This window comes from Ictalurus punctatus, chromosome 2, assembly GCF_001660625.3.
Source record: "Ictalurus punctatus breed USDA103 chromosome 2, Coco_2.0, whole genome shotgun sequence".
NCBI classification, from domain to species: domain Eukaryota; kingdom Metazoa; phylum Chordata; class Actinopteri; order Siluriformes; family Ictaluridae; genus Ictalurus; species Ictalurus punctatus.
Genome location: NC_030417.2, coordinates 5,135,226 through 5,156,630, shown reverse-complemented (window position 1 = coordinate 5,156,630; position 21,405 = coordinate 5,135,226). Strand labels below are relative to the sequence as shown.

At 38.5% G+C, this 21,405-nt stretch overlaps 1 long non-coding RNA gene across 1 annotated transcript; it reads right to left on the bottom strand.

Annotated features, from left to right (window-relative positions):
- Window positions 1-1,873: 1,873 nt before the first annotated feature.
- LOC108261473 (uncharacterized) lies at window positions 1,874-14,539 on the bottom strand. The gene is made up of 6 exons (XR_008398122.1): window positions 14,203-14,539; window positions 13,800-14,102; window positions 4,675-6,420; window positions 4,520-4,591; window positions 4,246-4,313; window positions 1,874-3,708 (listed from the first exon to the last, which is right to left on the bottom strand). It is a non-coding gene; the product is annotated as an uncharacterized LOC108261473 (long non-coding RNA).
- Between the last annotated feature and the right edge of the window lie 6,866 nt (window positions 14,540-21,405).

The following is a 21,405-nucleotide window of genomic DNA, read 5'->3' as shown; positions in this document are numbered from 1 at the left end:
AATAATGAGTAGGGTATTACTGGTGTATTTTATGTCGTAGAATATTTTGAGCTTGTGTTCAGACCTTATTTCAGGCTTTTAACAAAAATCTCATTCAAAAAAGCCATTGACTTCGGGACGATTAAACCGGAAGTACTAAAATGCTAACTCAATTCCGGGTGTTGGCGTAACAAATGACGTCATCCTTGCATCCCGCTATACAGTCAAGAATTCACAATTTTAATTTATTTTATTCTATTTATTTATTTATTTATTATTTTGATTAATTAAGATGAAACATTTTCAAACAACATTGCAAAACATCCTCACAACAAAGAGTGTAAAGTCCACGAACCAGGCACCATAGCACCAAGAAAGAAGAGGAAGAAGACCTTTTTCCTTCCCTTAACCATAGGGGTCTTCTAAATAATAATAATAATAACAATAACAATAAAAATAATAATAATAATAATAATAATAATAATAATTCATGAAACAAGGATCTAACTTTTTTTCTTTTTCATTATTTTGAGTGATTCTAAGTAAATAAATCATTCTTTTTTGAAAGATGTAAACCAGGACTTCATATATTTCAACTTTTGTACAAAATCTTTCTCAAAAGCAACAAATTGTTAACAAGAAGTTTGACTTTTTTGTCTTCCATTAACATACCAAATACAATATGATTTTGTCTTATTTGTTTTGCGTCTAGGCGTTTAGATACGGTATGTCCTCCCGAAATGTTTTAACAAAACTACACTTAGAATAGATGGTCAGATGTTTCTATATGCTCTTCACAAAAGCTGCAGCTGTTATTGTCGAAATTAAACATCTTTCTTAACTAATCATTTATAAGATACACATTATTTAAGACTTTAAAAGGATTTTTTAAAAAACATTTGGGGGAACAGGAAAGCCAGTGTAGTCTGTCTGACACTTCCTACATTCAATTTCAGGAAATAAATCCAAAATTAAGTTTCTTTTACCTGATACAGGATGCAAAACTTCACCAAACATACTTCTTTAATGAGCTGTTTGAGACGATGTTTCCAGAATTTCACATACATGTATGACGAGTGTAATGTTAAGGCAGTTGTAGAATTGAACAATTTTCACCATTATTAAAAGTACTAGTGGAATGGCTTTAACTATACTGGGCAGCATTGTTTAATACCTCCACTGATTTCAAAAGATGTGAGGATCCTTGTAATAAAGAAATGCAACCATTTGTGTTATAATATAAAGTTTAAATAATCTAGCGTAAGTGCTGTAACCATAAACTGATGCTCTGTTTTATCAGGAGCTTCGTGAAAGTCAAGAAACAGAACAAACCCATTGTCTACAAACGATGTTATTTATCTGAGGGATAAAAAGTTTGATTGAATCAAAACATAGTTTTCTCTCCCAGCTTTTCTCATATGAATGTTATCCAGCCTAGTTTGTTATAAGAGCAATTTTGATCCTTTATTTACAGCAAGCAGAACATGTCTTTCATAAAGTCCTCCTCTTCTAACAAATGAGTTTTAAAAAATTGCATATTAGTTACAAATCTTTAAAGAAGTTACATTTCAATCAAACTTTTTCCATGTATATATAAGATTTCACAAAATGGTGAACTAATAAAAAAAAAATTCTTGATACTTCTTCCTGATTGAGCTGAAGTGTTGGAGCATTGAAAACTTAGACCGCGCGACATCTGGTGGTGTGTAGTAATTATTGCAGCCAGAAATACGAGGCTGTTGGTTTAATCATTTTAATCCGTTATGAGTCTGATAAAATTCTGTGCTTCAAATGTATTTATTTATGTGAAAATATTAGGGATGTGATTGTGCTAAAATAAAACTTTCAAATATCATGCTCCACTGTAATTTTGTATTTATTTTTATCACTGCAAATAGTATGAAAATACATAAGCTACAAACAAGCTACAGGAATTTGACAAATATTTCAAGTAAAAGCTTTAATATATTTTCAAATGATGCAAATATTATATTATTTAAGAAGTGTGTGCACAAGCAAAACCAAGAAGAGCAAGAAACTTAACGTAAAGAAAACAGAAAAAAATGTTTAGACCTGGTGAGATGCCTGGAAGACTTAGAATATGACATAAACAGAAAATAAGAGTGTAGACATGATTGTGCAGTCAACAAGATCCTTATAGATCATTAAATGAAATCATGTTAATGTCTGTGCAGAGGTTTGCACGTCCTCCTTGTGTTTGTGTGTGCCGTTTCCTCCCACTGTCTAAAAACATGCAGGTTTACTATGTTAGATTGCCCCTGGGTGTGAATGTGTGTGAATGGTGCTCTGAGATGGACTGGCATCCCATCTGAATTCTCCCACCTTGTGCCCAGTGTTGCTGGGATAGAGTCCGAATCCATGACAACACTGACCAGGATAAAACAGTTGCTGAAGAGGAATTAATAAATAAATTAATTAACCCTATAGCTGCACCATGTTGTTTATAAGCCATAGTCCATAAGTTTCCTTCTCTTCTTCTCTTTATGGAAAAGAGGATGCTATGTTCCAGGCAATGTGAGATTTGCTCTGTGCTAAAAGACTGACTGCTAAGGGTGTCAGATGTAATCTATACCGTGCAACCACAGGATTGGTTCATGTCAGCGGTTCATGCACGATTCATGCACTCTGACAAGTGGCAGACATTATTAAGGACTGACAGCAGGTGTAACAGCAATTCCCCTCCTCACATGTGCTAGAGTCCTTTAAGGCCCCTCTTTAAGATATTATGCAGGATGCTAAATTACAATCATGTCACTTTATGACTTTGTTGCAAGGTCATACACACGCCTCTGACAAGTATTAGCAGTTTATAAAACCACAGTTTCATGCATAACTAGCGTTCTCATGGTACTTCAGAGCCACTGTGAGACACTCAGCATGTCAGAGGGACTGCAAGACCAGGGCAGAGCAGTGGGGACTGATGGGAAAATGGCTACTTCCTCTTTCTCAAAGTTAATGACAGTTATGCCATGCACAGAGAATGCTGTGTGATACTCCACACTCAACAAGCACACTATCATGCACCCTTTAACATGCTATAAGGACCGTTTTCACAACAGTTTCACCACAACTAGTTTAGAAACACACATTCAGTCCAGAGAGACTTTCCCACGACAGTCACAAACAAGAACTTCTACGGCAGTCGTATTACGCAAAACAGGGTGATGACAAAAGATTTCTAGAACATATAAGTGGTGTCTCAGTGGTTAAAGTCTCTGGATTACTGATCAGAAGGTCAGGAGTTCAAGCCGCAGCACTGCCAAGCTACCATTGTTGGACTTTTGGGCGAGGCCCTTAACCTTCAATTGATCAGCTGTTTAAATGAGATAAATGTAAGTCGCTCTGGATAAGGGCGTCTGCTAAATGTCATAAATGTAAATAAAAAAACAAATTATATAAAATAATAAATGATAATAAATGACACAAACATTAAAAATAGAATTTGCAGGATTATCCATCAGCACACAAATATGATTAAATCTGCTATTTATGGTCAAATAAAAAAAAGTCACAGTAACATGCTCATCATGCTTCCCATGGTGTGTATTTAATATACTGCATGTATTCAGTATTATTCTAGATATTTACTGTGGATTAGATTGTTAGAATGCTGGCATATTCAGTTTTGTCTCCAGCGTTGATCTGGACCCGTGCTGCTCCGGCTGTGTTCATGTGGGTTACAGTAGAGTAAGTAACATCAGGTTCAGTCTGTGGAAAGACAGAACATGAAAATTATACATATAACACACACACACTCACACACACACACACACACACACACCAGTTTCGAGTGCTTTTATACATCTGAGTTGAGGGTTAAGGGCCTTGCTCATGGGTCCAGCAGCAGCAGCAGAACTGGGATTTAAACTCACAACCTTCCAAGGAGAGGTCCAATGACACAACCATTGAGCTAAACACTGCCCATGTGGTTCTGATAGAAGCAGCAGAAGATATTTTCCTATAACTCACTGTTCAGTGAAAGCATGTGTGGTTCATGTGTGTTACCTGCAGTGTATCACAAATACAACTAAATCTCTAAAGGTAGAAACAAATCTGCTATAACTGTTACTGGAGAAGCCATGCAGAATTAAATGGAGATTAAATTTAGAATACAGTAGGACTCTGATGGACGAGGAGAATTTGATGAAATTTTGTAGTTCCTTTTCAGCCATTTATCTTCTGATTCAAAGACATTAAAGATAATAATAAAAATGCAGCTGAGCTCAGGCCTGCATGTACACTAACCTGATCCTTCTGCTTTCTCTTACAGTCCGGACGTCCTTCAGTAATCACGTTCTCTCCACATCTTCCTCCTAAAGAGAAAAGACCTCAGAAATCACACCTCTAGTGGAAACTACACAATTTCATTTTCCTTATCCAGAGACACTTACAGAAGTACTGCTGCTTCTACAGGTTTCAGTTCATCAATCTCAGAATCTGTTGTGTGTGTGTGTGTGTGTGTGTGTGTGTGTGTGTGTGTGTGTGTGTGTGTGTGTGTGTCTGTGTGTGTGTGTCGTACCTTTGCGTTTCCAACAAATAAATGCCACTACTCCGGGTATCACCAGCAGTAAAACCACCAGAATGCCGAAAACTGTGCAATAAAACACAACAAAATGTTAATAAATGTAATAATACAGATGTGTTTTTTCCATTGCTGATGAAAAGTTTTGGCACCTAGAGGGAGGCTGCTGTGTGTTTGCTGTTTATCTTGTTCCAGTGTTGTTGAGGATGATGCAGGTGGAGAGTTTGTTGGTTTACTCTGAGGCGGTTCTGATGGAGGTGTTGTGTCTGTTTTCCTCGAGTGTGTTGAAGTTTCTCTTCTTCCTACAGAAAAGACAAAACTTATTAAAACTAATGACTGTTTTTATCACTGTTAGTAATATGGCACATGACACTGGAGTGAAGCATGCTCACAGTCATTAATGAAAACATGTACTGTATTAATAAGAATGAATGATTATTAATGAATATGGAAATTAAATTATTCAATTAAATTTCCATATTATTAGTTCATATGGAAAATACGTTTTGGGATAATTTGAGAATTGGTACATGCAACAAGCAGATAATTGTTTGTTTGTTTATTCGTAATGCAGGAAGTGAAGATGGTCACTGACAGAGAGACAGCAGAAAAAGGTGTGAAATTCACACGCATCTATTTACAGCTAAGACCAGAATGAAGACGTGACAGTTACAAGTTACAGGAAAAGAACTTTTCTATTACACTTTATATGATTCAAAGTCAAATTAATTTATATAGCACATTTAAAACAACACAAATGTTGAACTACGTGCTGCAGATCATGCATAATAAGGAATACATTAAAATAGAACATAAAATATCATTAACATAAATATATAAATAAATAATTACTATAAGAAAACAAACCAGATATAACTAAGACCAGAGAATAAGCAGCTAGACAGGGCAGATTATAGATAAGCCTGCGTGAAGAAATAAGTTTAATATAAAGGGTGATTAAAATAAATTTATTGTAGGGGAAGATCTGGTAGAGAGGGGCAAGCTATTCCAAAGCATCAGTGCCATTACAGAAAAGGCCCTATCGCCTTTGGTTTGTAATCGTGAGTTTGGAATGGTCAGTAACAACTGAGAGGAGGATCTGAGCGAACGTGTGGAAGAGCGAAAGCTGAGGAGATCTGAAATATATATGGGGCGAGACCATGCAAGACTTTAAAAACAAACAATAGGAGTGAGGCTAAGATGGGTCTTACGTACTCTCTCTTTTTGGTCCCAGTCAAAAAGCGAGCTGCAGCGTTCTGTACAAGTTGCAAGCGCAAGATTGAAGACAGGCTAATTCCAGCATACAGGGCATTGCAGTAATCAAGCCTTAATGAAATAAAAGTGTGAATAACAGTCTCACGATCTTTAAATTTGAGAAAATATTTTAACTTGCAAAAGTCCCCTAAGCTGGAAAACTAGCTCTGACAACAGAATTTGTTTGTCAAACTGTACTTCCGAATCGAAGATCACCCCCAGATGTTTGACCTGGGTAAGAATGTGGTCTTGTAGGGGGCCCAGATTTCAGCTAAGACTTTCTAGCCCCAAAAGCCCCAAAAGTGTGCGTTCGCTAAGAGCTCATGCATCGGCTCGCGCTTCGGGTTTCCGAACACGCTGCGTGCTACAGCGCTAGCTCGAGGGGAAGTCATGACAATATGAGTTATTATAGATCCAGACATTGTCAGAGATATAATTCAGTAAATAAATGTAATAAAAGATGTGTTGTTTCATTGCTGATTAAAAATTTTGGCACTGAAAGCCTTGCTGCTGTGTTTGCTGTTTACCTTGTTCCAGGGTTGTTGAGGATGATGCAGGTGGAGAGTTTGTTGTTTTACTCTGAGGCGGTTCTGATGGAGGTGTTGTGTCTGTTTTCCTGGAGCTTGTTGAAGTTTCTTTTTTTTCTATTGGAAACATTGTTAATGTACAACGATACCCTTTTTAAATTCCACCCCACCTACCCACGGTCCATGTAATCTCCTCACACACACACAGTGGGGGGAAAGAAGTCTTGAACGTTTTCAGTAAATATATTTCCAATGAGGCGATTCACATGAAATTTTCACCAGACATCATTATTAACTCAAGAAATTCAGAAATATAAAGAAATCCAAACATAAATCCAAGTCCATAAATAAAGTTATGTGTAATAAAGTGGAATGATGCAGGAAAAAAGTATTGAACACGCTAACTGAAATGGATTTAATACTTAGTGGACGCTTCAAGACGCTTCCTGTATGCAGAAATTAATGGGTCGCAGTATTCAGGTGTGATTTTTGGACCATTCTTCTAAACATATTGTCTTTAAATCTTGTTCAACTGGATTCGAGTCAGGTGATTGACTGGGCCATTCTAACACCTTGTTTTGTTTTCACTGAAACCAATTGAGAGTTTCCTTTGCTGTATGCTTTGGATCGTTGTCCTGCTGAAAGCTCCACCCACGTCTCATCTTCATCATTCTGCTCAAGAATCTCCCGGTAAAGGGCTCCATTCATCGTTCCTTCAATTATATGAAGTCTGCCAGTACCATGCGATGAAAAACAGCCCCACACCATGATGCTTCCACCTCCAAACTTCACTGTTGGTGTAGTGTTTTTAGGGTGATGTGCAGTGCCATTTCCTCTCCAAACATGGTGTGTAGTATGACAGCCAAAAAGTACATTTTTGCTCTCATCTGCCCAGACTACACTCTCCCAGTATTTCATAGGCTTGTCCAAATGAGTTGTAGCAAACTTTAACCAAGCTTCAACATGCCTTTTCTTTAGTAATGGTGTCTTGTGGTGTGTTGTGGCATAGCCTATTGTTTTCTCTGTGACGATGGTACCTGCTGCCGCCAAGTGTTTCTGGAGCTCTTTCCGAGTGGTTCTTAGCTCTTGGGCTACTCTTCTGTTGATTCTTCTGGTCAGAAACCTTGTAAGGAGCTCCTGTGCATGGCCGGTTGATGACGGAGTGATGCTGCTTCCACTTGTGGATAATGGCCCCTATGGTGCTTACTGAAAGACTCCAGAAGTTTTGAAATATGTCTGTATCTGTTTCCATCAATATGTTTTGCAACAATAAGGTTGTGAAGGTCTTGGGAGAGCTCTATTTTTGTTACATTTATGTTGCCATTGGTTTGTGAAGATTTAAATATTAATTTAACAGTTCAGTGTTGAGAATTGCAATTTCAAATATTTTTTCAATTTAATTACTTTCTGGACTCGGCCGGACTCGACTCAGACCCGGCCATTAAGGACTCGGACTTAAGTCTAGCTCGGCTCCTTTTGGACTCGGACTCGATTGGTTAAGGACTTGGTCTCAACTCGAACTTGACAAAAGTGGACTCGACCCAACACTACTGTGCACCAACTTGGTCATAAAGATATCTAAACGGAAAGCTAGAACTTTAGCATAGAAGTTGATGTCACTATTTAAAAGAGACAGTGGTCTGTGATTCCAACATTGAGTCAATTCCTTGTCAGGCTTAGGTAGCAGAGTAATAATGACCATACTAGCACTATAATTGAAAGAACTCTCTCGAATAGAGTGATTCCCCTTCTTCATGGCTATAAGAGCTACCTTTAATTCTTCTAATGAAATTGGAACATTCAGAAGTGCACATTCTATCTATCATCATCAGATAGATACGGAAGAGTGAGAGCCTGAAGAAAGTCATTACATGCCATCTCACAAAAAGCCAAATCAGATTGACATAATTTCTAATAAGAAGATTTAAATTCTGTATTCATTCCTTTGGGTTCACTTATCAAGCCATTGGGAGTTTGAATTCCCATAATATTTGAATATTTTTCACTGTTCTTCAGCCTAAGAGCTAGGAGATGACATGGCTTAGCTCCATTGAAGTAATAGATTCTCCTCATTTTTTGCATCAGAAACTCAGCTCTATGGTGTAACAAAGAATTGAGTTCAAAGGCAGATTTAGTGATTTAGGGACCCTAGGCAAAATGTAGAAATGGGGCCCTCATTTCAGTGTTTTAACAAAGACATTTACATTTTCAGCACATGTTGTTATTCAGCATTAATAGCAATAATCAGGGGTGAACTGGGACCAAAAAGTGGCCCTGGAGTTTCTGGCCCTTAGCGGACCACCACACCCGGCCCACAACATGCCACATCATAACACCCCGGTTCGTTGATGGTTAGACCAATTTTTAACACCAGTTACTAGCATAAAAATATAACAATACAGAAACATAAATGCTATTTAAGCATATTTATATGAAGTAGCACTGAACAGATATCAAGTCATATTTGTAAAAATAGGCAAACAGAAACAGAAGAACAGTGTGACAAAGAATATAAAACAATCAAGACAGCATGTTAGCTAGTCAGGGGGCATCATCTGGGTGCAGTGTAGGAGAGCTGCCCCACTCAGCTGTACAACTCCTCAATCAGGACTGAAACTTTTTATTTTAGCACTAACATGAATCCACATCTAATCATTTAACACCCCAAAAATAGACCACTACTACTACTACTACTATCACTACTATAATATAACATAATAATAATAATAATAATAATAATAATAATAATAATAATAATAATAATAATAATGCATTTTATTTTCTAATATTAACATTATGAAATTAATCTTGATATTAGGCCTATATTAATAAATAAGTCTATTTCACTATGACCACTAACCAAGAGCAAACAGTAAGTTGCTGTATGCTACAGTAGAACAGCAGTTTATTCAAATATTCTTATTTTTTCTAAATTGTGGTAATATTTATTTGAAGTAGCACTGAACATGTATCCACATCTGAATGGCACACTATCATCATGTGACATTAAACTCACATATGATCATGTCTGCAGAGTTCAGCTTCATATGGGGAGAGAGAGAGAGAGAGAGAGAGAGAGAGACAGAGACAGAGATAGAGAGAGAGAGTGAGAGAGACAGAGACAGAGAGAGAGACAAACAGAGAGATAGAGAGAGAGAGTGAGAGAGAGAGAAAGTGAGAGAGAGAGAGAGAGAGAGAGAGAGAGAGAGAGAGAGAGAGAATGAACCCTGCTGCCTGTCCCAGCCTTGCTGTTCTTTGGCTGTAATGCTAGAGCCTTGTCTTCACACAAAAGGCAAAATCTGTTAATTTAAAAGACTTTACAGGCTTTGATAAAAACTTTTTGCTTTCCTCCCACTCTCTCCTTTTTTCAGCAGCGCTGCTTCACTTCATTTTTACTCTGTCTGTACACTACACGTGACGTCGCCGGTGTATGCACGAGCGTTGATACACTCATAAATTCAGCATTCTGATGGCATTAGAGTGTATGGATTTTTAGAAAAACATAATTAATTAGAGAAAAGTAAAAATAAAACTTTCTTAAGTACAAGTTTATGCAGTGTTTTGGGGGCCCTTGGTAGCAATTGCCAACGTTTGCCTAATGGTAAGTCGGCCTCTGACTGAGTTCTACATGTGTCACTATTATTTCTTTACTGGACATTCTCAGAATATGAACTCTGTTGAAGACACTCTAGCCTCTTTAATTTTGTCTCAAGAGTACATATTGCGTTTAATCTAGTTTTATTTAGGTGAGATGCAAATGAGGTAGAAGAATCCCGTCTGCAACGCTTTACAGCATCCCAGAGAAAACGAGGATTATCCCCTGAACCGGTATTCACCTCTATAAACCACAGTGTATTGTTAAAATGCAGCCTTGATTGGTACAGACACAAAAGAGATTTTAGCTGAGACTACACTGTGGTCAGATATAGAGGACATAATTACAACACTGTGTATTTCTGAATATGAAGCAGAAGATATGAGAATATAATCCAGTCTAGAGTAACTTTCATGTGTGTAAGAATAGAAGGTGTACTGCCTCATAGTGGGATGAAGAGTGCGATATACATCAATTACTCTAAAATCGGACATAAATCTACAGAGCAGTAGTCAATAAAGACTGTGTTAAATGATTATGCAATCAGGAGCGATCAAGGCATGCATCAGCTACTGTGTTCATATCAGCACCGATGATTAGGAAACAATCCCGGATTCGCAGTGAAGTTAAGTAGTTAAAACAGGAAAACAATTTCATTCAGAGTGTAAATGGAAATAATATGCTTTTATGAATGATACACTACCATGCTCACAGCTATATCTTTCCAAGATGTTAAAAGAAAGCCTTCAACACGACAAATGAACCCCGAAATTTACTGTCTGATTAAGTTGATGCAGCAACATAATAAAATTTATTAGAGAACCTCTGGACGTCTGATTTCCTCAAACGCGACTCTTGATTAAGTGCCAGGTCAACGTGCTGTCTATGCAAATAATTAAGACAGGCAGCTCACTTAATGTGACCATTCAATCTGTTCACATTCCAGATGATTATATGAGGAGTTTCTGTTGCCATATGTTATGACTGCAAACGTAATATAAACAAACAGTCGAGGAAGCATAAAACAATAAACTGAACCTTCAAATGACACATAATACTACAGAGGGAGAAATACCCACCCACCATGATCGTCACAATATCCACAGACACCCAACTTACCACAAAGCTAAGAAAACATATGGAAGAGAAGAACAGAACAAAACCCCATGGGTGAACCAATAACCATCTGTTGGACAACGGGACCCAGAGAAAGGTGGCAGACACTATAGCATACACCTTTGTCCCACCCATTTTTAACATCCATCCATCCTCTATACCACTTATCCTTCATGGTTGGGGGGAACCTGGAGCCTCTCCCAGGGAGCATGGGGCACAAGGCGGGGTACACCCTGGAGAGGGTGCACCATCACATACACATTTACACACATATTAACACCATTCATACACTACACCCATTCATACACTACGGGCACTTTGGACATGCCAATCAGCCTACCATGCATGTCTTTGGACTGGGAGAGGAAGCCGGAGTACCCGGAGGAAACCCCCCGCAGCAGGGGGAGAACATCCAAACTCCACACATACAGGGCGGGAATCGAACCCCCAACCTTGGAGGTGTGAGGCGAATGTCCTAGCCACTAAACCACCCACTGTTAACATATTAATAACAAACACAAAGAATAGTTTGTCAAACAGGCCATCGATATATGGCTAATAACATTTTCCTTCACACTAACAACTGACCCAATGTCTCCATAAAAACATCCAAATTAGTATTATAACCACAATTCCAATAAATTGTATAAAATGTAAATAAAAACAGAATGCAATGATTTGCAAATCTCATAAACCCATATGTTATTCACAATAGAACATAGAAAACATATCAAATGTTTAAACTGTACCGTTTTTGTCGGAAATGTACCGTTTTAAGGAAAAAATAAGGTCATTTTGAATTTGATGGCCGCAACACGTCTCAAAAAAGTTGGTACGGGAAACTAAAGGCTGGAAAAGTAAGTGTTACTAAAAAGAAACAGCTGGAGGAACATTTTGCAACTAATTAGGTTAATTGACAACAGGTCAGTAACATGATTGGGAATAAAAAGAGTATCTTAGAGAGGCAGAGTCTCACAGAAATAAAGATGGGATGGAATCTTAATGGAAGCCTATGTTGCTCTAAAACCTGTATATACCTTTCAGCACTGATGGTGCCTTTCCAGATGTGCAAGCTGCCCATTCCATAGGCACTAATGCACCCCCAAACCATCAGAGATGCAGGCTTTTGAACCGAGTGCTTATAAAAAGCGGGATGGTCCCTCTCCTATTTAGTCCTCTTTAGTTTAGAGGACACGGTGTCCATGGTTTCCAAAAAGAATTTCAAATCTCGATTCGCCTGAGGGACGAAGATCACGGGCATGCAATATCGACTTTCACCCTTGTCCCTTGCGCACAGAGATTTCTCCAGATTCTCAGAATCTTTTGATGATATTATGTACTGTAGATGATGAGATATTCATAGTCTTCACAATTTTACATTGAGGAACATTATTGTGAAATTGTTCCACAAATTGTAGACGCAGTTTTTCGCACACAGAGGTGAACCTCTGCACATCTTTACTTCTGAAAGACTCAGAAAGACTCTGCCTCTCTAATATACTCTTAATATACCCAATCATGCCCCTGTCCCTACTTTTTTGAGATGACTTGTGGCCATCAAATGAAAAATTACCTTATTTTTTTTCTTAAAATGGTAACAGCCGGACAGCTCCTTCTGAATGTTATCTAATCTGTCTTGCAGGGTTTTAAACTGTGCTTCAGTAAACAACTGTAACTTCTCCATAGCTGAAGCAATCATGGCGGTGAGAGACTCCCCCATCTTGTCCGCTTCATGTGTTTGTTCGAGTAGTGTCTGCCTGCCGGCGATCTTTCCCTGACGTGAACTCATAATCTAATAGCCAAATACTAAATAGTTAAAGAACAACAAAAAATAGTCAAGCTTGTTCACAGCCATTGATGAAAAAATTTACCTTCAACAGATACATTTTCTCTTCTTTAAAAATAAAGGTAAAACACTATTAAGATATTATTAAAACGTATTCCAATAAGTGTCAGCTGATATAAAGACTGCATTTCTCAATGTAAATGTCAAGTCGAGAGAAGACCTTGTGTAGTGATATAGATTTCTGTTGAGGTAAGGTTGTGTAATGACTTACTTTAGATCATTAGAACAACTCAGTTTGTAGCTCAGTCTCCTTCTGGTCTGTCTGTGTCACATAACGGTAATGCGGTGGCTAATAGTTTTATGCATGAGGGTAAAATTGTGTAGAAATGGACAAAGGTGACATTTCTGTAACGTGTCTCAAACGTGGAAATTGGTCTAAACGGTGACATGAAAACTTGCTTTATGTTACACAGTGAAGGATTTGATGGTGACCATCACTGCACTGTAAAACAGAGTTATGTATTATTTCTCTGATTTTAAATTAGAATGAGATTGATTTTAATGTCATGTCACATTATCATATAAATTCTATGTATCAGATACAAACTTTTTGATAAAAACAACAAACAACTTTTGAAGCTTCTATAAATGTTTATGAAAGCTTATGCCAGTTGTAATGAAGGAATTATACTGGTGTAATGTAGCTCTATAAACACTACAGTGTTACCAAAATAAATCACAGATTAGACTGGGAAATATGTCAAATCCAATCAGATACCAATCCAAAGTTTCAGGCCAGTCTGATATCCATAAAAAGTATTTACTATTATTTATAACTTGATTTATATTTTGTCACAATATGACTCGTTAGAGTAAAATCCTCAGTTATGGTAAATGGAGTAAACTTTTTTGTTACATATTTAACTATAATTCATTTGAACACTGATCAAGTCTGTTTTCACTGAATATCAACTTTTATTGTGTATTTAAATATTTTACCTTTAACATGAAGCTTGATGTCTCTGTGGTCCTTCTCAGCGCTGCACCTGTAGTCTACCGCATCCTCTTCTCTCAGGTCAGATATGAACAGAGACAGATTAGCAGGAGAAATGTGATTAAACAGCTGAAGTCTGCCACGGTAGTGTTCATCATTTAACACTTCTGTCGCACGTCCTGTTCTGAAGGTCCACCAGGTGAATATCTGAGGTTTGGTGTGCAGGTCAGAGCAGGAGCAGGGGAACAGCACTGAACCACCTGTGTGTCCTGTGACTTCTGTCGGAATATCAGCAGAGAGAGAACAGCCTACAGAAACAAACATACAAAAACTCACAATCTACTGAATACAATATGAAGTACAACATTTCACAATTACATTTTAAGAAAAATACTTATGTTTCGGTACGTTTAATCCCTAATCTCTTGTTTCTCAGCCCAGTTCCTAACTACTTGTCACGGTTTCCCCTTTATGCAGCGCGCTGTGGAGCATGTGAGCGCGCGTGCACGAGCAAGGTGCGCGAGCACCTACTTTTCCTTTGTTGACAACCGTGACATTTGGACACGTGCTTTTGTTATGTTTCCTCCCTGTTCTTTCATTGGCTGTTATTTCACGTGTGTCTGAAGTGCTGTCAGCCGTCAGCAATTAAGACGCTGATTATGTTTGTATATATACCGCGCGCCTCCCAGCACACGGGGCAGAATATTAGATTAGTATAGATACTTACGTTAGATATAGATATAGATAAGATAAGATAAGATAAGATTCATAGTGAACCACAGTTATTGTCCATGTCACATTTCATGTTGAGATTCGTCTGTTTAAGTCACGCTGGTTTCTCCGCTCCCAGTTAGTAGTCATAGCTTATGTTTCATGTTTTGTATCTCGACCCTGTTTTCCGTGACCACGACATTGTTTCCTGCTTTGCCCCGTTTATGTCTGTTTGCCGATCGCCTGACCTTTGCATGTTTCTGGATCACGTTTGTGGATTACGATTCGGATTTACCTGCCTGTGTCTGTCATCAATAAAACTGTCAAACTGCACTTGTATCCGTCCCTATCTTCGTTATGTCTCGAGACGTGACACTACTGTGTGTGTTACACTATCTTGTGATCGTGTGTGTATTTTTTCTTTTAAATCCCAGAGAGCTACTTGTAGTTAGACAGCTGTGGTTAGACACCATGTTACAACTACATCTGAAAATAAAGACCACTTGCAGAGAGTAATACTACACAATGTGCAGATTTCTTTAAACTGATCATTTCCCAGTTTTTACAATTACTTACACACATTTCTCAATACTATGTTCACTTTTTTTTTTTAAATCCCCACACAGTTGGCTTTGCCAGCGTGCAGCTCAGTACAGCTGTTAAACTCACATCCATAATGTCCTGTCATGGGTGTAGATTTGGTTTGAATATTGGAGGGGTTGGAGTGTGAATGGGTATGCTTCCTGATATTTTTAATTAAATAAAAATTATAATAATAAATAGAAAAAAACAGCTTTGTTATATCTGCAGTATCATTACATAATTATCCTGTGCTTATCTATCTTTCTATCTATCTACCCATCCACCTATCTGTCTAATCTATCTGTCATCCACCCATTTGTCTAATCTACCTATCTATCATACACCTATCTGTCTAATCTATCTGTCATTCACAAGCATTTATGATCAAATGACTGTTTCATTAAAACAAACTACACAGGACATAATAACAGTCCAAATGAATGCACACTGTAAATGTTTGAAACTTACACATCAGTTAGTGTGAACAACCTTGCTGTTGATAATAATGGGAATTATTCAAATAAAACTTAGCTAACATAACTCAAGGCAGTTTCCAATAACTTGGGTATTTTCCATTTATGCACATCCTATTTGAAAAGCAATAAAATACACAGAGTACCAAAATGATGCCCTGTCTGTGTTTTGCGCCCCGTTTCCGATCTCTCCCTGGTTGAGAACCACTGGCCTATTGTAATGACACTGGACTTGATAGATTCCGTGAGTCATGCCGAGAACAACGATACCATTGATGCCATGGTCAATCGAACTTGCTGTCTGCCATTTTGAATTTCGTTGAAAACATTATTTTTTTCCCTTCTCCTTCGTTGGCCCGATTTTCATCAAATTCGATTCAGATCATCTTCAGACCATGCCAGCAAAAAGTTATGGTTCATATACTTAACTGTTATATACTTAATTGTCTCTGCAAGGCTTTGGCATATTGACACCAAACTTTGTGTGTCACTGAAACCGCACAGTGACCACATCACATCACATTAATTTGGTCACAGCTTCACCTATTGATCAAATATGATAAGCAATTAAATCATATAACAATTGATTGTATTTATGAACGTTCAACCATTTTGCCAAAAATCATATACAAATGTCTAAAACTGCTTTTTTTTTTTTTTTTTTTACAGTTGGTCTTGATGCTCCCTGTCATGCTTGTTTAACTCCTTGTTTAGCCTCTTCAGTGCTTGGCCCCTTAATTGCTGCTTGCAGCTATATTTATTATTGTTATTATTATTCTGGATTATTTGGAGTTGTTTGGGGAACAGTGACACATGGCACTCTCACATTCCTAATAGATTTATCACTTAAGGTACGTTCACACATTCATTTTCAATGAGATCTGGCGACTTCCGGCGACATGCGCGGCAGCGACCACTGGCGACCGGATGTGGGCGTGTCCAGCAACGCGACAAAGTTGAACTTTATGCGAATTTGGAGCGACTTGGTGCAGTGAGTACCAAAGGGAGTGAAGAAGAGTGAGCACACACCACTCCTGCTCACTAGCAGAGGCAGCGCCATTGTGGCAGTAGCCAATTAGCTTAGCTAAGCTTAGGATCTTAGTGGGTTTAAAGCAAAATGTTTTTATTATTAAATAAATAAATAACAATGAAACATTCACTTTTTGTTGCAATTGAGCAAAATCCCAGTGTAGCTCCTATCTTTGGTGAAGTGTCCGGCTTGTCGCTGCTTCGGCGGCCGGGAACGAGCAGCACCAAGCCAGACACTTCACCCAGAAAACACGGAGGCCACAGCCAAATAGCTGCAGTCCGGCTCCCAGTCACCATCGAACAGATAGTGAATGACAACCTGATGGTGACACTCACTTACTGAGATAGGAGCTACACCCGGAGTCTGTCCAGAGAGTGACCCGGAGTGTGTTTCATTATTATTTTTTTGCTTTAAACGCACTAAGGCCTTAAGCTAAGCTAATTGGCGCTTGTGCTTTTGCCGCAGTTAGACGGCTGAGCACACACCGCTTCTCCTTCATCTCGTAAGATATGATGCATATATACACTGGTGAATTTTATATCCTCTCTCTCCAAAATGTTTTATTTTAGCAGCAAGAAAACTTGTTTGTTGTCAAAAGTGGAATGTTAGTTGTACCACCCATGTTACTATGGCAACCAGTAATAGGAACACCTAACTGCGACTTCATAGTACAGTGACTGGTGAGTTGCAGTGATAAAATTGCTGTATGTGTGAAGGCAGCATTATGCAGCGCAGTGTCCGGCACATATTAGAAGATCTTTACAGAGGAAGCTGACAGTCGCATCACTGACATCATGTTTCGAGTTTCGTGCTCGGCCACGGTTAGCGATCACACTAGATGTGTACCGTGTGTGAGTCCAACTCTTCAAGCGGGCCTGGGCATGGTATGGAGCGATCACCACCAAACTGGACTTTGGGGGTCAAACGTGCTCGGGCATGTTACCAATCATCTAGTGTGAGTACACCCTTAATCGAGTAATGGGGTCTCCCAAAACTTGTATATTTATGTTCAATTAACTTGGTGCTCATGTCGACTGTACTTAAATTGTTAGGTTCACTTAAATTTGTGTTCATAGAGTGTACTTGATAGTTTACTGAAGAGGAATCAAACTTGGGTCACGGTAGTCAGAGCGCTGCATGCTAGCTACTAGTCCACCAGGGAACCTGTGAATTAAACTAATTAAGTTCACTTAACTTGGTGTTCATTTCAAATGTACTTAAATACAGGGTGTCACAAAAGTCTCCATATGTAGGGGAAATGATAGGCATTTCTTTGTAAACACCCACGGAATCGTCTCTCCTACTCATGATGAATTTCCCTGCACCAGTACCAGCAACAGACAAGACATGAGAATTATCTTTTATAATTATCTACCAATCAGTGCATTAGTTCACTTGTTGCCAGGCGGAAATCATTGCATGGCCAATCACATCAAAGATATGCCATCGTGAGCTATTTTAATAAATCATGATTTTGAGTTCAGAACACTTGAAATCTTAAGTTTATTTATTTTGTAGGTAAATAACTTAAATTAACTTAGATTTTTGATTTATGGGTCCAAAACACAACAATTTAAGCAATGTTTTGTCGTGATTACTTCATTGCTTAAATAAAGACAACATTATGGTTTACAGTGCACTACCAGATACATCACTGAATTTATTTTTACATAAACATATGTTCCATTACAACTGTATAGAAGCTACTACAGTATATGTAACAGGAATTATTCAGAAACACTGGAATATACTCCAGTAAATCAAAAATACACAAATTTCAGAGAGAATATTCAAAATCACATCATGAAACAATGGTCATTCCAAGAATGTGACAAAAAGTATATGTATTCACTACACATACTGTATATAGACACACACATGCATGTAAGATATCGATCAAGCAGACTGAAAAACGTGTGCACAAAAAGATTAACATTAACATTTACATTTATGGCATTTGGCAGATGCTCGTATCCAGAGTGTGTTACAGAAGTGCTCCGAAGTCTCTCTCAGAAAACACATCCTCATGCTAGTTCACTAGGACAGGGACTAAGAGTACCATCAGTCTAAACACAGTGTTGAGAGGTTAGTTCAGGATGAAGTACTGACTAATTTAAGTCCTTGGTGAACAGGTAGGTCTTTACACACTCATTCACACTTTTTTTTTACATGAAGACAGGAGACTTCAAATTTCACCACAAAAGTCCCAAACAAGATCATGTATAGCAGTCTTCTTACACAAAAGAGGATGATGTGTCTGCCATGTCAACACAGAATTTGGCATCTGACTCCATTTCCCAGCATGCACCTCTGACTACAAATATGGCTACCATCGACTACAAATATGGCTACCATGGACTCCAACTCCCAGTTCACACGCTCAAGCTCACCCCATTACTGACTGCACACACCTGGACTCAATCACCACTCCACACTATATAAACACGCTCACTACACATAGACTTTGTGGAGGATTTGTTCAGCTCGCGTTCCTCATTTGATGTATCAGGCCTTTGAGTCATGCGTGCCATTTCTATTTTCGACCCATGTTTATTTTCTTGTTTCATCATTATAGTCTCATACTCTGAATATTTTTTTGTATAAGTTTGTACATTGCTTGACCCTTTGTCTGCTCAGTGTCAAGGGTTCCAACTCCAATGTTCTCTGTGTTTCTCTGAACAACGTAAGGTGGATCAGTTTATTAACCTTCTCAAAGGGCAAGGAGTTAACCTGGACGACCGCAGTCTGGAACCAAGGAGGGGAACACACCTCAACTCACGATCGATTCACTGAACTGTTCCTCCACGTCTTTGACCACGCTCCAGAAGGTAAAGAAATTGTAGAGCATTCAACTGCAGGAAACGCAACCAACCACACACACACAATTATAACTAGGGGCAATTTATCTTGGTCAGTCCAGCGACAGGTGTATTTTAGAAGGTGGGAGGAAACCAGAGAACCCAGAGGAAACCCACATGGACATGGGGAGAACAAGCACAGAAACTCCACACAGACAGAAGCCCGAGCTCAGGACTGAAGCGGGGACCCTGGAGCTGTGAGGAGACAACGCTACCCACTGCATCACCACACTGCTCATAGATCCAGAGTTCCCCTTTTGTATAGATGGTAATGAATAAAAAACACAACAGCTGTGTAACGCTAAACTGGAAATTAGCTGTTTTTATTATTTGAAATCAATATATTCATTATTATTTATTTACTGAATTTATTTTTTTGAATTTTGTCAAAGTAATGAAAGTGTCACAGTTCAGTCCACATCGACTGCGCTTGAGCTTTGGAAGGCATGCAACTTAAAAAAAAAAAAACTCTCTCTATGTATATATGTATGTATGTAATAATCCAAAGTGTAATAGAAAAGTCATTTACTTGTAACTGTCATGTCTTCATTCTGGTCTTAGCTGTAAATAGATGCGTGTGAATTTCACACCTTTTTCTGCTGTCTCTCATATAAAATGCAGGAAGTGAAGATGGTCACTGACAGAGGGACAGCAGAAAAAGGTGTGAAATTCACACGCATCTATTTACAGCTAAGACCAGAATGAAGAAGTGATGTACAGGTTACAGGAAAATAGGTTACTTATCAAAAAAATTTGAGCTTGATCTCTTGAACATCGTTTTATAATCGAAGTATTGGACGAATTAAATTAATCTTTGTATCTAATCTTTATATCTTTGTAATTAATCTCTTAATATTTATGTGTAATAATTAGAATAATTGACTATTATTAATGTCTTAATAATGTGAGATTAATCTGAAAATAAACGAAAGACATACAATACAGTTTAGTGTAATTGTGCAGTTGTCAACAACAGGGGCGTCGCTAAACCCTTTTTACTGGGACACGAGTCTTTTTGAAGTGATTTGTTCATTTAGGAGGCTGGTTAGTTCACTCATAAAAATGTTAATCAAACACACCTGCCTGTAATTTTCTGCGTATGAATCTTTGGTTAGATGTTTCAGGTGTGTGAGATTAGGGATATAATTAAACTCTGCAGGACAGTGCAGTGGCAACTGATGGTTCTCATTCTATGATGGAGCAACACAGTGGACTGGTGAAGCAGGTCAGAGACTCGGCCCTACTGCTCACTCACATACATTGCTGCATTCACAGAGAGGCATCAGCTGCTAAGAGAATGCCCACAGATTTAAAGACTGTTTTAGACGATGCTGACATAATGGTGAATTACATCAAAAGTCGCCCATTACAAGCACGAATGCCCACGGATTCCTCCCCCAGTCCAAAGACCTGCATAGTAGGCGGATTGGCGTGTCTGTAGTGTATGAATATGTGTATGAATCACACCATCTTCAGTCGTCTTGACTCGGTCTTGCCACTGGATCATGGCGGTCAACGGGAAGTGAGAGTGAGGCCGATGCTGCGCAAGTCTTCCTCACTATAATCCAATTCACGAGTCTTCTTCTGTGTGAGGAGATGGGAAGTGAACACCACCAAACTGAAGTCCGGTGGCTCTCACGCAGCAGAGTGCTCACCCAGCTCTTCCAGTTACGTGATGAAGTCAGAACATTTTTCATCGATTCCAAATTTGTGATTGGCTTTGTATATTGGTCTACTTGGAAAACATTTTCAGCCACTTGAATGGACTCAGTTTGGCCCTACAGGGGAAAGCAGTAACAATGTCTCACGTGCAAAACACAACAGAGACGATCACAAACAAAACTCATCTGTAGGGGAAAAGAATGGCCCGAGACAACTACGAGAAAACGTGTCTGTGTTTTTGAAGGAAAGGCCACTTCCTGTCAGTGCAGCAGTTGCTATGGGAGCACACCTGTAG